Source organism: Nannospalax galili, unplaced genomic scaffold (genome assembly GCF_000622305.1).
Source record: "Nannospalax galili isolate Female #2095 unplaced genomic scaffold, S.galili_v1.0 scaffold115, whole genome shotgun sequence".
NCBI lineage: Eukaryota > Metazoa > Chordata > Mammalia > Rodentia > Spalacidae > Nannospalax > Nannospalax galili.
The window spans coordinates 8,138,405-8,144,579 of record NW_008340588.1 but is presented as its reverse complement, the minus strand read 5'-3'; positions in this window follow the sequence as shown (position 1 = coordinate 8,144,579).

Here is a 6,175-nt window from a genome sequence, read left to right as displayed (position 1 = left end):
TTTGTGACTTGCATACTTTCATTTTTCCATGCATTACTAGCCATCAGCTTTTACCTGCTGCCTTGTTGGTCTTTACGGATGGTTCCTCCAATGGAATGGCAGCCTATGCTTGGAACAATCAGGTTGTGCAATTTCAGTTGAACAAAACCTCTGCACAGCTGGTGGAATTGTCTGCCATCATATCAGTTTTCTCTATGTTCCCCAATACACCCCTTAATATATACACTGACAGTGCGTATATCGCTCATGCTATACCTCTTTTAGAAACTCTTCCTATAATTGGGCATATTTCTGAAGCTGCAGATCTTTTTCATCAGTGCTAGCACCTCATCTGCCAGAGGACAGCCCCTTTCTTTTTAAAACATATTCGAGCACTCTAGTCTTCCGGGGCCTTTAACGTCCGACAATCAGGTCGCCAATACAACCCCTTCTTTTTAGGACACATACGAGCACACTCTAGTCTTCTGGGGCCTTTAACGGCCGGCAATCAGGTTACCGATGCAGTCACCAAACTTGTTGCTATTGCTACTCCTTCTAACATTACTCAAGCTCAACAAGCTCATGAGTTACACCATCTTAATGTGGTTTCCTTGTGGTTAATGTTTAGACTCACCAGAGAACAAGCTAGACAAATAGTTAAAGAATGTAAGACCTGTGTCACCTTTCTCCCTGTTCCCCATCCAGGAGTCAATCCTAGAGGACTTGTCCCTAGCATGCTTTGGCAAATGGATGTATCTCATTACAAAGATTTTGGCAAATTTAAATATATTCATGTTTGCATTGATACTTTCAGTGGACTTCTCTGCACTTCATTACAAACAGGGGAAGCTACTAAACATGTTATTGCTCATTTGCTCCACTGCTTTTCTATAATGGGTACCCCAAAACATATTAAAATGGATAATGGTCCCGGATATGTATCTCAAGCTTTTCAAAATTTCTGCAGCACCTTGCAGATAAAACATACAATGGGAATTCCTTAAAACCCACAGGGCCAAGGCATAGTTGAAAGAGCTCATTTACTTATGAAAAATACACTAAATAAAGTAAAACAGGGGGAATGGTATCCCATCAGGGGAACCCCCAGGAATTTGTTGAATCATGTGCTCTTTATTTTAATTTTTTTAAATTTAGATGCTCATGGTAAGTCGGCTGCAGATCACTTATGGCACCCAGAATCAAAAAGACATTATGCCATGGTCAAATGGAAGAGCCCCCTGGATAATTCATGGCATGGCCCAGATCCAGTATTAATATGGGGCAGAGGATCTGTCTGCATTTATTCACAAAAATATGATGCAGCCCACTGGTTACCTGAACGTTTAGTAAAACAAATAGATACTAACCAAGGTTTCAGGGAAAATGAGATTCCCTGGGGAAAATTTCTCAGTTCTTTTCCAGCTAAAACAGACCAAGCCCCCTGGGATGGAAAATCCTGGTTGGAAAGTCTTCGCCGTTGTGCTCATCGTTGCCACATTTGCCATCACCATCTTCCTTATTACATTGCTTATTTGGACCTTCTGGAAGAGCTCCAGAAAAATCAGGGAAAATGAGATTCCCTGGGGAAAATTTCTCAGTTCTTTTCCAGCTAAAACAGACCAAGCCCCCTGGGATGGAAAATCCTGGTTGGAAAGTCTTCGCCGTTGTGCTCATCGTTGCCACATTTGCCATCACCATCTTCCTTATTACATTGCTTATTTGGACCTTCTGGAAGAGCTCCAGAAAAATTAAGATGTGGATCCTTTGCCTAATTACCCTATGGACTCTCATTCATATGAGTGACATGACCAATCCTCATATGCCTGTGCAGGTTACTTGGATAATCACCAATCCAGAAACTGGGAATCCCTGTCTATGCTTCTTGGTTAGGTTTTTCCCATTGAGATTACATCACTGTTATACATAACACCACGAACCCCCCATGTGAGCTGGCTTGTGGATCTAAGCCCCGCTTCTGCAATCCCCTGCTCATTAGATTCACTGATAAAGGAAAACAGTTTACTGGTTGGGATGGTGTCAATACCTGGGGCTTATGATTGTACCTTCAGAGAGCTTTAGGTGACCCTGGAATCTTATTCACCATCACGAGGCGACAAGCGCCCCTTGCCACAGCAATAGGACCTAATCCCATTCTTGTCCCTAGACTTATTACGGACGCAAAAACAAACAGACCCTTGATTTCACCTCCTCCCATTTTCAGCCCGTATCCTGCCGCTGAAGGAAGATCCACTAAACAGTCTCTTACACTCTTTTCTCCAATCCACCATTACCAGCAGTCCTTAGATTTTATTGAGATCATAAATCAGGCCTATAACCTTTTCAATGCAACTAACCCTGAACTAGCTAAATCATGCTGGCTTTGCTATACTGTGGCTCCTCCTTACTTGGAGGGGATTGCTACTTTCGGCCCTTACAATATCACTCATAATTCTTCTTAGTGTAAATGGGGTTCTACGCCAAAAATTACCTTGGAACACATTTCCAGGTCAGGACTGTGCATTGGTACTGTCCCGAAGCAGTATTCCTCCCTTTGTAATCAGACCGAGACCTTTTTTGCATCCACCGGTACCTTTGTTCTCCCACCTCCTAACACTTGGTGGGCTTACTCTTCAGGACTAATGCCTTGTGTCCCCGGGAGTGTCCTTAATACAGGAGGTTTCTGTGTTCTTACCCTTCTTTTTCCTCATCTAGTATACCATTCAGATCAGGAGGTCCTGCTGTCATACTCGCCCTCACTCTCTCCTTCGCTGCATTATAAAAGAACTCCTGCAGTTGTAGCCTTAACTCTTGCAGCCTTAATCAGCACCGGTGTGGCTGCGGGGATAGGCACAGGAGCTGCTGCATTGATACGGGGGTGAGATCAATATAGTGCTTTATGCACTAGCTTAGACCTTGACGTTCAAAGAACAGAAGAATCCATAACTAAGCTTCAAGATTCTGTTGGCTCATTGACAGAAATAGCTTTACAAAACCACAGAGGGTTGGACCTCTTGTTCCTGCAACAAGGGGGGTTGTGTGTAGCCCTGAAAGAAGAATGTTGTTTTTATAGAGATCATGCAGGCATCATTAAGGACAACATGGCAAAAATCAGGGAAGGATTGGAGATCAGAAGAAGACAACGGCTAGTATCTTAAGGATGGTTTGAGTCTTTATTCAACAAATCCCCATGGCTGACCACTCTCATATCCACTCTCTTGGCACCCCTGATTATCCTATTTTTATTAATCTCCCTCAGACCCTGTGTGGTCAAACGACTCATGGTATTTGTCAGACAGCGGATAGAGGTTCTCCAGGCAAAACCAATACAGGTCCATTATCATCACCTTGATATCATGGATCAAGAGTTTAAAGGGACACATTGCTATGATGACGCTGCTAGTCATCCCCCTTGAGAGATGAACTGGAGAGTCAATGACGGGTACGTGAGAATCCCCCCTTGATGGCAACCTAAGACAGGAGGGTAGTCTAATGTTACTACCTTATCCAATGACAGGTAAGCCCTTGGAGAAGGATACTCTAACCTAAGACAGGCGCAGTTCCCTAAGGGTCTAGCAACCTTTGATCCCTAAACTCTATAAAGTGAAAAAGGGGGACCTGTTGGGAGCCTGAGACTCAGCCATTTCTCAAAACTGCTGACAGACCCGAGTTAGTGATTTTCTATTCTGCCCACCATCCTCCCGCAGGCACAGGACAGAGCCCATGGCCCTGGGCCCATGGCCTTGGCCCATGGCCTTGTTCTCCTTTCAGATTCCTCCCTTAGGGTACATCTGGGCCCCTGAGTTCTGGCTGATATGATTACTTTCCATCTTTGCTCCTTTGTTTACATTCTCTGTTTAACCCCATGCTTGAGCTGCAATAAACGAGACTTGACAAGAACCCTGTCTTGTCTCCATTTCTATTGTCTCTTACCCCATCCAAATCCCCACTCCCCACTCCAGGTACCCTGCATAGCTGACCCCGCGGACCGGGGCACATTTCTGATACCGTAAGCCAGAATAGAACCTGTGGTATGGAGACCATAGGCACCAGTGGTACCAACTGCTATTTTGTTGTTATTGTTGTTGTTGTTGCTGTGTTGTTGTTACATGGATGTCATGTACCTGCCAAATTACCTTCTAAACATCTACACTTATGTCCATGGAGAACTGTTGCTGTCAACTTCAGCCATAAAGGAAAACTTTTTTCCAGTGGGCAATAGTGACTACAGATACTCATAACCCATCAAGCTTCTGATAATAAATGTCTGTTGCTGTGGTATAGTACCCCAGTGCCCAACTATAAAGAGAAGATAATAAATAGAAGGTAAATCAGACATCTATATTACCCCTTCAAGACTCAGAGAACATCACAAAAGAGAAGGAAGACTGAATGTAAGAATTGGAGGATGGGGTGGAATGTTGCATAGTTACTTCTTCTGAATGGAAACAGACCCTCCTGGAGGGAGGAAGGATGTTCATAAGACTCAGGAAGTTGATGAACTTACCAGTCAATGAAACTTGGCACAGATATGGTTCACAAGACTGATATCCAAGGTTATATAAGAAGTAAATGATTCCTGGACAAAGGAGATTTTGGAGTTGACTACAAGCTCTTTAGAGAGTTTCAGGGCTACAGCTTTAATGAGTTGTAACCCTTGTTAGGGTAATACAGATGACTTTGAATAACTCATGCTTCTGTAAGTAACCCCTCACCCATGTCTTTCTAAGTAACCCCAGTAGAGTCAGTCATTGGCTGACCAAAATAGACTGGGGTAGAAACATTTTTTTTAGTCTTTGTTGGTGCCCTACATAGGGTAAATAGACATTTGTTCCCAAATCTCCAGGAAAAAGACATAAAACACTCTACACTGCTCTGATGGTTAACATTGACTGTCAACTTCACAGAGTCTAGAATCACCTACGTGATAAGCCTCTAGGCACATCTGTGAAGGTTTATCTAGATTAAGTTAGCTTCCAGGCATTCATATAAGGGAGTACCTAGATTACTTTAATTGAGGTAGTAAGACCCACTTTAACTGTGGGTCCCACCATTCCATAGGTTGAGGTCCTAGACTGACTATAAAGAAATCCAACCTCTAATCTATCATTGTCTCTGCTTCCTGAATGCGGAAGCAATGTGAACAGCTGTCTAAGCTCCTATTACCATGAATTTTCTGCCATAATTGACTGCACCCTCAAAGCCTAAATAAGCATTTCATTCCTTAAGCTGCTTCATGTCAAGTATTTTGTCACAGCAATGAGTAAAGTAGCTAATACAGAAATTTGGCATTAGGAGTAGAGTCATTGCTGTGATAAACTTGACCACATGGTTCTTAGAACTTTGAAACTGGTTTGTGGGAAGAATGTGGAAGAGTTTAGAACTTCAGGTTAGAGAAACCCTAGAATGTTGCAAGCAGATCCTAATGGGTCATGCTACTGGCAGCTTATAAGAGAAGGATGCCAAAAGAAATGCACACAGTGGAGACCCAGTTCATGAAGTTTAAGAGGAGTAATACAAAGATTCTATCAGGAACTGGGCTAGAGACCATTAACATGCTATTCTGGCAAAGAATCTGGCTACATTCTGCCCAGGTCCTAATAACTTGAGTGGAGTCAGTGTGCTGGAAAGCTTTAGTATCAACTTGACATACTTGGATTGAGGGAGCCTCAATTGGGGAATTGCTTCCATAGGACTGGACTGTGGCCATGTCTGTGGGGCATCTTCTTGATTGTTGAGTGATGTGGGAGGGCCCAGCCCACTGTGGGTGGTGCCACCCCTGGGCAGGTTGGCCTATGTTGCATAAGAAAGCAAACTGATGGGGCTGGAGAGATGGCTCAGCTTTTAAGAACACTGGTTGTTCTTGCAGAAGACCTGGGTTTGAATCGTAGCACCCACATGGCAGCTAACAACTGTCTGTAACTCCAGTTCCAGGGGATCCACTGGCCTCTTCTTTCCTCCACAGGCATTGCATGTAGGGTGCACTTACCTACATGCAAGCAATACAGTCATACACAAAAAATAAAAATAATAAATAAAATATCAAAAATAAAAAAAAGGAAAGAAAGAAAGCTGAGCAAGGGCCAGTAAGCAGCATTCCTCCATGGCCTGTGCTCCAGCTCCTGCTTCCAGGTTCCTGCCCTGAGTTCCTACCTTGGGCTCCCTGATGAACTGCAACCTGGGAGATGTAAGCTGAATA